This window comes from Eriocheir sinensis, chromosome 52, assembly GCF_024679095.1.
Source record: "Eriocheir sinensis breed Jianghai 21 chromosome 52, ASM2467909v1, whole genome shotgun sequence".
NCBI lineage: Eukaryota > Metazoa > Arthropoda > Malacostraca > Decapoda > Varunidae > Eriocheir > Eriocheir sinensis.
The window spans coordinates 2,745,030-2,755,029 of record NC_066560.1 but is presented as its reverse complement, the minus strand read 5'-3'; the positions used below and the strand labels follow the sequence as shown (position 1 = coordinate 2,755,029).

Genomic DNA, 10,000 nt, shown 5'->3' with positions numbered 1-10,000 from the left:
AGACACTATTCACAGAACCTTTTAATCCTCCTTCCTTCTCCATATATGTCTCTTCATCTCTCCCTCCCTCCCCCTCTCCCTCTCCCTCTCTCTCTTCGTCTCTCTCTCTCTCTTACACGACTAGTTCATAATCTCCCTTCGTTCGTTTTTCCTTCCATCTTCCTCCCTCCCTCCTCCCCTCCCTCCATTACTTCCCTCCAGGTGAGACAAGGAACAGGTAGGTAGCAAAGGTAATTTCCATATTCAAAAGAAACAAAAAGAACATTAAAGGATGATTTTGGTGGTGGTGGTGGTGGTGGTGGTGGTAGTGGTGGTTGTGGTCAGTAGGAGGAAGAGGAGGAAAGAAAAAAATGGTGACGAGAATAGGATGTGGGAAAGGATATGGATGAAGATGGTAGTAAAAGGAGGGAAGAAGGAAAGTAATAAGGAAGGAAGGAAGGAAGAGGGGAAGGTAAGAGAGACAAAGGAAGGATGTGGACTGATGTAAAGAAGGAAAGCGGAAACAAGAAGGAAGGAAGGAAGGAAGGAAGGAAAAGAAGGAAGGAAGGAAGGAAGGAGGGGAAGGTAAGAGAGGCATTGGTAGGATGTGGACAGATGTAAATAGAGGAAGAAAAGGAAACAGGAAAGCAGAGACAAGGAAGGAAGGAAGAAAGGAATGTAGGAGAGAGGCACAGGAAGGAAAGGAAGAAGGAAAGCGGAGACAAGGAAGGAAGGAAGGAAGAAAGGAAGGAAAGAAGAAAGGAAGGAAGGAAGGTAGAAGACAGAGAGGCACAGGAAGGAAAGGGAGGAAAGGAAGAAGGAAGCAAATACGGTAAAAAAAGACAAGTATAGAAAGGAATATATAATAGCAGGGAAGAAAGGAAGAGATGGAAGAAGGAAAAAATAATAACAATGGGTAATGAAGGAATCTGAATAAAAACGAAGCAGAAAGAGAGAGAGAGAACAACAGGAAAGAAGAGAGATAGGGGGAACATGATTACACACACACACACACACACACACACACACACACACACACACACACACACACACACAAACACACACACACAATTAGTCCGCCGTCACCGCTCTATGATAACAGCAAAAGGTTGGAATTTGAAGGACGCGACCCCAACCACCTCCACCAGCGGCCAGGCGAGGGTGGAGGGACAAAAAGAAAGTGGAATAAGATAGAGAAAGACGGAGAAAAGGTAAACAAACAAGACAGAACATGAGTGAACGATATAGATGAGAAGATAGACGAAGGGAATTGATTGGAGAAAGAATGGAATGAGAAAGTGGAATAATAAAAAGGAAAAAGGAGAAAAAGATGAACAAACAAGAACAGAGAGTATTAGAGAATGGAAGACAGAAGTGGGGCGAGAAAAAGAAGGGAATTGATTGGGAAAAGAATGGAATGAGAAAAAAGTTGATTAATGAAAAGGAAAATGATGATGAAAAGATGAATAAATAACAATAGAGAAAATTAGTGAACAATATAGAAGAGAAGATAGACATATAACGAGAAAAAAAGGAAGGAATTGATTGGGAAAAGAATGGAATGAGAAAAGAGATGAATAAAAAGGAAAATTAAGAAAAAATGATGAACAAACAACAACAGAAAACAACAGTAAACAATATCGAAGAGAAGGAGATAGAGGAAGAGCGAAAGAAAAGAAGGGATTTGGTTAGAGAAAGAACGGAATGAGAAAAAAGTTGAATAATAAAAAGAAAAATTAAGAAAAAATGATGAACAAACAAGAACAGAGAACAATGGAGAACGATAAAGATGAAGAGAACATAGACGTAGCGTGAGAAATAAAGAAGGAATTGATTGGGAGAGAGAATGGAATGAATAAAGTTGAATAAAAAAAGGAAAATTAAGAAGAAAAAATGAACAAGCAACAACAGAGAACATTAGTGAACAATACAGATGCGGGAAAAGATAGATAGATGTAAAGAAAGACGGGACTTGATGGGGAAAGAAAAAGGAATGAGAGAAAAAAAAAAGGAGTAAAATTAGATGAATCAGCCGGAATGATAAATGGAAAAAAGAGAAACAAAAGGCGAACAACTAAGAACAGAAAACGTTAGAGAGAGAACGAACGAAATTAATTGGAGAGAAAAAAACAAATAAACAAGAGGAAAGGATTAAATCAGATTATGAAGTTTATGTTATGGGTATTTTCTTTATTTTCTTTAAGTATACCTTTTGTTTACTTCGTTCTCTCCCTCCCTCTCTCCCTTCCTCCCTTCCTCCCCCACAGCGTACAGAAAACAAGTAGAGTAAGGATGGAAAAGAAGTAAGAAAAGGAGAGAGTGAGAAAAGGAGAAAGAAAAAGAGGAAAGAAGTGAAAAAGAAGTGGAGGTTAGGTATAAAATGAAAGAAAAGAAAACGAGGAAGAAAAAGGGAAAAAAAGGAGGAAAAGAAGTGAAAAAGAAGTGGATGTTAGATGTGAAACGAAAAAGAAGTAAAACCAAAGAAGAAAACAAAGAAAAAGAAAAAAGAGAAAAGAAAAACATAAAAAAGAAGTGGAGGTTACGTGTCAAATGAAAGAAGTAAAAACAAAGAAGAAAACAACGAAGAGAAGAAAACAAGGAAAAGAAAAACATAAAAAAGGAAACGAAAGAAAAAAAAGAAAAAGACGAGGAGGTTACGGGTGGAACAAAAGATAAAGAATAATACTGAAAGGAAAAGAGAGGAATAATATAAGAAAAGAGGAGAAAGGTGATGAGAAAAAACAAGGAAAAAATGATGAAATAAGAGGAAAACGAATGAATCACACTTTTTTCCCCAAACTTTACTTTTTTCGAGACACTATTCCCAGAAGCTTTTAATCTCCCTCCCTTTCCATATATGTCTCTTCACCTCTCTCTCTCTCTCTCTCTCTCTCTCTCTCTCTCTCTCTCTCTCTCTCTCTCTCTCTCTCTCCCTCTCCCTCTCCCTCTCCCTCTCCCTCTCCCTCTCCCCCTCCCCCTCTCTACCTCTGAAAATACTACAAAAAAGAAAAAAAATGATATGAGGAAAGGAAGGGAATGATAAAAACGAAGAGCAGAGAAGTGATTAGGGAAAAAAAATAATATAAAAAGAAAAAAACTATGATATGAGAAAAAAGGAAGTGAAAGATAAGAATGAAGAGCAGCAGATAAGGGACGAAAAAAAAAAAAAGAGGAAAATGACGAAGAAAGGAGAAAAGAGGAAACGAATAGTAAAAAATTTTAAAAAAGCACAAAGTCACTGATAAAAGAAAGAAGAAAAACAGGACGAAAGGAGAAAACAGGAAATGAATAATAAAAATGAAGGAGATTATGTAAGCAAAAAAAAAAAAAGTGACGGTGAACATGACAAAAAAAAAAAAAAATCTACCAGGAAAAAACAATACAAATACGAGAACTTTTTATATCTAGTCTCTCTCTCTCTCTCTCTCTCTCTCTCTCTCTCTCTCTCTCTCTCTCTCTCTCTCTCTCTCTCTCTCTCTCTCTGAGTGTGTAGGGGGAGAGAGAGAGAGAGAGAGAGAGAGAGAGAGAGAGTGAGAGAGAGAGAGAGAGAGAGAGAGAGAGAGAGAGAGAGAGAGAGAGAGAGAGAAACCCACCTCTACTTTTTGCACCCACATCAAAATATTACTCAACCCTCCCCACTCCTCGTCCTCGTCCTCGTCCTCCTCCTCCTCCTCCTCTCCTCCTCCAAGCCCAGGAAGCTTAGTAGATGCCGTTGCCTTTAAAATTGAAGAGATCTTGTGGCGCCAAAGGGAGGGAGGGAGGGAGAGAGGGAGGGAGTGAGGGAGGGAGTGAGAGGGAGTGAGAGAGGGAGGAAGGGTGGAGGTAAGAAAAGAATATGGAGAAAGGACATAACGAAGGAGGGATGGAAAAAAGAGGAAAATAAAGATGAAGGAATGAAAATGGAAGGAAAAAAGAAAAGGGGAGCAGGAAGAAAAAAAAAAGAAGAAAAGGAGGAGGGAAGGTAGGGATGGAAAGTGGAGGTAAAGTAGAGGTGGAGGGAGGGAGGAGTGATGAAGGTCAGAGGCGTCGATAATGATGGAAAAGGGTTGCCGTGGGGGGGGGGGAGGGGGGGTTATGGTGATGACGATGGTTAGGGACAAAGACATTAATTCAGGAGTAAATGGTTAATAGGGGGGGGGGGGATTGGAAGCTGGTCACCGTTGCCATATCATCGTACTCAGAGCACAGTATTTACCGTTTTCTGACGCCTAGCTATGGTCAAGAAACATCAGGATCTAACTCTTTTTAACGATAACTGTAAATGGGTTTCGTTATTGGAGCGCAGAAGACAGTCTAGGGGTAGGATGTCGGGAAATATAAATGGCTGAGTACGACAATCTGGCAACGTTGAGGCTGATGGGAAGAAAAAACGATTGTATGGTAAAAAGAAGCGAATAATTGACAATGATGGATGAAGGGAAAGCTAGAAGGTGCTTGGAAGAGAGTCATAACAGAGGGAGAAAAGAAGAGAAAGAAAAAAAAGTTAAGGGTAGAAGGTGCTTGAGGGTCGTAACAGAGGGAGAAAAGAAGAGAAAGAAAAGGTAAAAATAGAAGGTGTTTGAGAGTCGTAACAGAGGGAGAAAAGAAGAGAAAGAAAAGGTAAAAATAGAAGGTGTTTGAGAGTCGTAACAGAGGGAGAAAAGAAGAGAAAGAAAGAAAAAGTAAACGGTAGAAGGTGATTGAGGGTCGTAACAGAGGGAGAAAAGAAGAGAAAGAAAGAAAAGGTAAAAAATAGAAGGTGATTGAGGGTCGTAACAGAGGGAGAAAAGAAGAGAAAAAAAAAATTAAAGGTAGAAGGTGATTGAAGGTCGTAACAGAGGGAAAAAAAGAAGAGAAAGAAAAGGTAAAAATAGAAGGTGCTTGAGGGTCGTAACAGAGGGAGAAAAGAAGAGAAAGAAAGAAAAAGTAAACGGTAGAAGGTGATTGAGGGTCGTAACAGAGGGAGAAAAGAAGAGAAAGAAAGAAAAAGTTAAGGGTAGAAGGTGTTTGAGGGTCGTAAAGAGGGAGAAAAGAAGAGAAAGAAAGAAAAAGTAAACGGTAGAAGGTGCTTGAGGGTCGTAACAGAGGGAGAAAAGAAGAGAAAGAAAGAAAAAGTAAACGGTAGAAGGTGATTGAGGGTCGTAACAGAGGGAGAAAAGAAGAGAAAGAAAGAAAAAGTTAAGGGTAGAAGGTGTTTGAGGGTCGTAACAGAGGGAGAAAAGAAGAGAAAGAAAGAAAAAGTAAACGGTAGAAGGTGATTGAGGGTCGTAACAGAGGGAGAAAAGAAGAGAAAGAAAGAAAAAGTAAACGGTAGAAGGTGATTGAGGGTCGTAACAGAGGGAGAGAAGAAGAGAAAGAAAAAAAAGTTAAAGGTAGAGAGAGACGAACATGAACACATACAAAAGTAGAAGAGAATAGAGGAAGAGAGAGTAGTATGGTAAAAGTGAACGAATAGATGATGAAAAGTAGATAGTTGAAAAAGGGAAAAGGTAGAAGGTGCTTGAAAGAGAGTCATAACAGAGGGAGAAAAGAAGAGAAAGAAAAAAAGGTAAAAGGAAGAGAGAGACGAACAGGAAGACTAAAACAAAAGTAGAAGAGAATAGAGGAAGAGAGAGTAGAATGGTAAAAGTGAACGAATAGATGATGAAAAGTAGATGGTAGAAAAGTGCTTGAGAACAGGAAACCCATAACAGAAGATAAAAGGAGGAAGAAGCTGTAGAAAGGTGAAAGGGAATGAAGAGATGATGAAAAGTAGATGGTAGAAGAAGGAAAAAAGTAGATGATAGAAGGAAAAACGCAGCGAAGAGAACAGGGAAATTAAATCATAAGTAAATGAGAACAGAGGAGGAAGAAAGAGTAGTCTGGTATAAGGGAACGAAGAAAGGATTGAAGGTAGATAACGGGAGAAGGGAAAAGGTACAGAAGATACTTAAAAACAGGAAAACCAGAACAATAGTAAAAGAAAACACAAGTAGGAAGACATGAACAGTGAAGCATCAAGGCACCAACCATCATCACCATCGCCATCATCACCATCACTATCATCACTACCATCGCCATCATCACCATCACTATCATCACCATCACTACCATCGCCATCACCATCATCACCATCACCATCATCACCATCATCACCATCACTATCATCACCATCACTACCATCGCCATCAGGCACCAAAACAACCCCAAAAGGCAAGCACTTCGGCAGACACAAGAGCCGCGGCGCCTGCATGCCTCGTCCCTGGAGCCTGCCTGGAAGCCTTCACGAGGGGGGCGGGGGGCGGGGGGCGGGAGGGGGTTGGGAGCGGCAGGGGCGGGGGGAGTGGGCCGTGAGATGCATCCATTATCATGTTTATCATATATTAGCGAGAACCGTCACTCCGCGCTGTCCCTAACTGGGCGAGGGGCGAGGCGGGGGGGGGGGGGGGGCGCTGACTGCCGCCGCCCTTCAGGAAACCCGCGCGTGTTGTGATGAAGATGAAGGGCAGCCGGGGAGGTGAGGGATGACGGGACGGTGTTGTGGTTGGCGACTGCAGAGGAGGAGGAGGAGGAGGAGGAGGAGGAGGAGGAGGGGAATGCTAAGTGGGAGTAAAGAGCAAGGTGTTGGAAGAGGAGGAGGAAGAGAAGGAGTAGAAGGCTTTAAGAGAGCAGGGAACGAGTAAGAGGAGGAGGAGGAGGAGGAGGAGGGTGTTTGAAGAGGAGAAGGAAGCAGAGGAGAGGAGGAGGAATACAGCATGACCAAAGGCAGGGTGTTGGAAGAAGAGAGAAGCAGAGAAGAGGAGGATAGAGACAAGATGGGAGGAGTAAGGCGCAACAAGAGGGAAGACTAAAGAAGAGAAGGAAAAGAAGAGTGTTGGAAGAGGAGGAAGAAACGGAGGAGAGGAGGAGAGAAGCAGGACAGAAGGGAGCAGAGAGTAAGGGGATGGAAGAGGAGGGAAAGGTAAAGAAGAGAAGGAAAAAGAATGGTAATACAAGAGGAGGAGGTAACAAAGAAGAGAGAGGCAGTGGAAGAAGCGAAGAGAAGAGAGAGTAAGATGCTGGAAGAGGAGGAAAGAGCTAAGGAGTGAAGGAAACAGAAGGATGCTGGAAGAGATGGACACAGGAATGGGAGTACAGGGGCAGGATGTTAGCATAAGGGGAGGAGTTGTTGCAGGGGGAAATTCAGAGGCAAGAAGACAGGGAGAACAAGGAGGAAGGTTTTGGAAGAGGAATAGAACGCAAGGAAATTTAAGAGAACAGGGTAAGGGAGAAGGGAGTATTGAGGTAAGAGGGAGGAGGAGAGAAGGGAGGGAGGAAGGTTTTGGAGGAGGAACAGAACGCAAGGGAATTTAGGAGAACAGGGAGAGGGTAAGAGAGAAGGGGGTATTGAGGTAGGAGGAGAGAAGGGAGGGAGGAAGGTTTTGGAAGAGGAACAGAACGCAAGGGAATTTAGGAGAACAGGGAGAGGGGGGTATTGAGGTAGAAGGAGGAGAGAAGGGAAGGAGGAAGGTTTTGGAAGAGGAACAGAACGCAAGGGAGAAGGGGGTATTGAGGAAGAGGGAGGAGAGAAGGGAGGGAGGGCAGGGGGCAACACAAGGCAGGGAACTAGTCAGGGGTTGCAGGGGACGCCATGGTAAGCAGAGCAGATCACCTTCACGCAAGAGTAAATTTTGTCGTGTGTGTCGCTGCCGATGAGTAAGCCCGAGAGACGCGCGTCCTTGCCCGCCCCGCCGGCAGCCCACGCCTCCACGATGACGCCACAACACAGCCAGACGCCCCAGCAAGGACCCTCAAGCCTCCCAGACAGACTTCCCAAACCCTTTTTACCCTCCCAAGGCCCCAAGACACCCTGGCCAGGACCCCCAAGCCTCCCAGACAAACTTCCCAAACCCTTTTCACCCCTCCAAGGCCCCAAGACACCCTGGCCAGGACCCCCAAGCCTCCCAGACAGACTTCCCAAACCCTTTTCACCTTTCCAAGGCCCCCAAGACACCCTGGCCAGAACTCCCAAGCCTCCCAGACAGACTTTCCAAACCCTTTTCACCCTTCCAAGGCCCCCAAGACACCCTGGCCAGAACCCCCAAGCCTCCCAGACAGACTTTCCAAACCCTTTTCACCCTTCCAAGGCCCCCAAGACACCCTGGCCAGAACCCCCAATCCTTCCAGACAGACTTTTCAAACCCTTTTCACCCTTCCAAGGCCCCCAAGACACCCTGGCCAGGACCCCCAAGCCTCCCAGACAGACTTCCCAAACCCTTTTCACCCTCCCAAGGCCCCAAGACACCCTGGCAAGGACCCCAAGCCTCCCAGACAGACTTCCCAAACCCTTTTCACCCCTCCAAGGCCCCAAGACACCCTGGCCAGGACCCCCAAGCCTTCCAGACGCCAAAGACTTACGCCACAGACTTCCCCAAACCTCACAAAGCCTTTTTCAACCTCTTCAACGGCCTTTAAGATACCAAGACACTTAAGACATGCGCCCCAAACTTCCTAACACTTATAAACCCTTCCCCTGCCTTCCCAACGGCCCCTAAGACACTTCAGCCAGGACCCGAAGCCTCCCAGACACCCAAGATATACGCCCCATTTCCCAACCCCTTATAAAACCGTTCCAGCCTCTCCTACGGCCTTAAGACACCCCAGACAGCACTCGACAGCCTCCTACATCCCCACGCTCCCTAACCTCGCGTGTGGAGCCTCCCAAACACATAAAGAGATGTGCCCCACTTCCCAAGCCATTACGAACCTTCACCAGCTTCCCCACGCCCCTTCAGACACTCCAGCCTGCATGTCAAGCCTCCCAGATATTTAAGATATACGCCCCACTTCTCAATACGTTCAAAACACTTCTGTAACATGAACGAGGAGAGATACTCATAAGGACCCGATTTATGTCCATTTCAGACTTTGGAAATATGTTTTTATTGTTGATGTGTGAGGGAAGCGTCTGAGAATACCGACCTGTCAACTCTTCCCCAGCCTCCTCGACAGCCGCTTATAGTTGCTGAAGGCAGGACCACTCCATAACAGCGTTGCCAAACTATCGTACTTATCGCATTGCATTTTCGTAGTTTCTGACCAATAACTATAGCAAAAACAAACAAACAAACATCAATAAATAGGAGTTTTAACGCTAACTTCAATTTTCTATCGTTATTTGTGTAGGTACGAGAGTTTGAGGGTTAAAAGTAATAAAGACGATGTGGTGAATACGATAATCTGGCAACGCTGCTCCATAACCTCCCTTTACTAGCCGCCAAAACACCTCATTACACTTCCACAAACACACTAAGGCAAGTATTATAAGACACTTTCGCTTCTCACATCCATTATTTCTAAAGTTCAAAGAGGGGATCAATCGGGTTCAAATGCGTGTTTCTTTAGGCTCATGCTACTGGAGAAGGGTCAAACTACCACCAGGGTCATAAAACTACCCCTGGAAATGCCCTCAACTCACGCGAAAGCAGTGTCAAATATGTGAACTTGGGCGACGAAAAGTTTTAAAATACGACCACAAGACATTTCCTAGGCTTTCTAACGTCTCCCCGGCCTCTTCAACACAGCTCCCTCAGCCTCCTCGACAGCTCCTAATAAGATGCTCAAAACAGGAATCTCAGCCTCTCGCGCTCCTACACGCCATAATCTCGCTTTAATAGCCGCCAAAACACCTCATAACACTTCCACAAACAAAATAAGACATTTTCTAGGCTTTCTAACGTCTCCTCGGCCTCTACATCACAGCTTCCTCAGCCTCCTCGACAGCTCCTAATAAGATGCTCAGAACAGGAATCTCAGCCTCTCGCACTCCTACACTCCATAACCTCGCTTTAATAGCCGCCAAAACACTTCATTACACTTCCACAAACACAATAAGACATTTTCTAGGCTTTCTAACGTCTCCTCGGCCTCTACATCACAGCTTCCTCAGCCTCCTCGACAGCCACTTACTTGCTCAAGGCGGGACCACTCCATAACATTAATTTAATAGCCGCCAAAACACCTCATAACACTTCCACAAACACAATAAGACTTTTCCTAGGCTTTCTAACGTCTCCCCGGCCTC

At 44.4% G+C, this 10,000-nt stretch overlaps 1 protein-coding gene and 2 long non-coding RNA genes across 6 annotated transcripts in view; 1 reads left to right on the top strand and 2 right to left on the bottom strand.

Annotated features, from left to right (window-relative positions):
- Positions 1-10,000, bottom strand: part of LOC126982886 (uncharacterized) — a 215,611-nt gene that overhangs the window by 134,913 nt on the left and 70,698 nt on the right. The gene's annotated exons all lie outside the window — the stretch shown is intronic.
- LOC126982891 (uncharacterized) lies at positions 4,125-5,913 on the top strand. The gene is made up of 3 exons (XR_007735383.1): positions 4,125-4,654; positions 4,836-4,898; positions 5,024-5,913. It is a non-coding gene; the product is annotated as an uncharacterized LOC126982891 (long non-coding RNA).
- LOC126982889 (uncharacterized) overlaps positions 6,731-10,000 on the bottom strand; it is a 4,333-nt gene continuing 1,063 nt past the window's right edge. The window contains exons 1-3 of the long non-coding RNA XR_007735381.1: positions 9,784-10,000; positions 7,982-9,605; positions 6,731-7,908 (exon numbers count right to left, since the gene is read on the bottom strand). The exon at positions 9,784-10,000 is cut by the window's right edge and continues 1,063 nt beyond it. This is a non-coding gene — a long non-coding RNA (uncharacterized LOC126982889). The remainder of the gene's footprint in view (positions 7,909-7,981; positions 9,606-9,783) is intronic.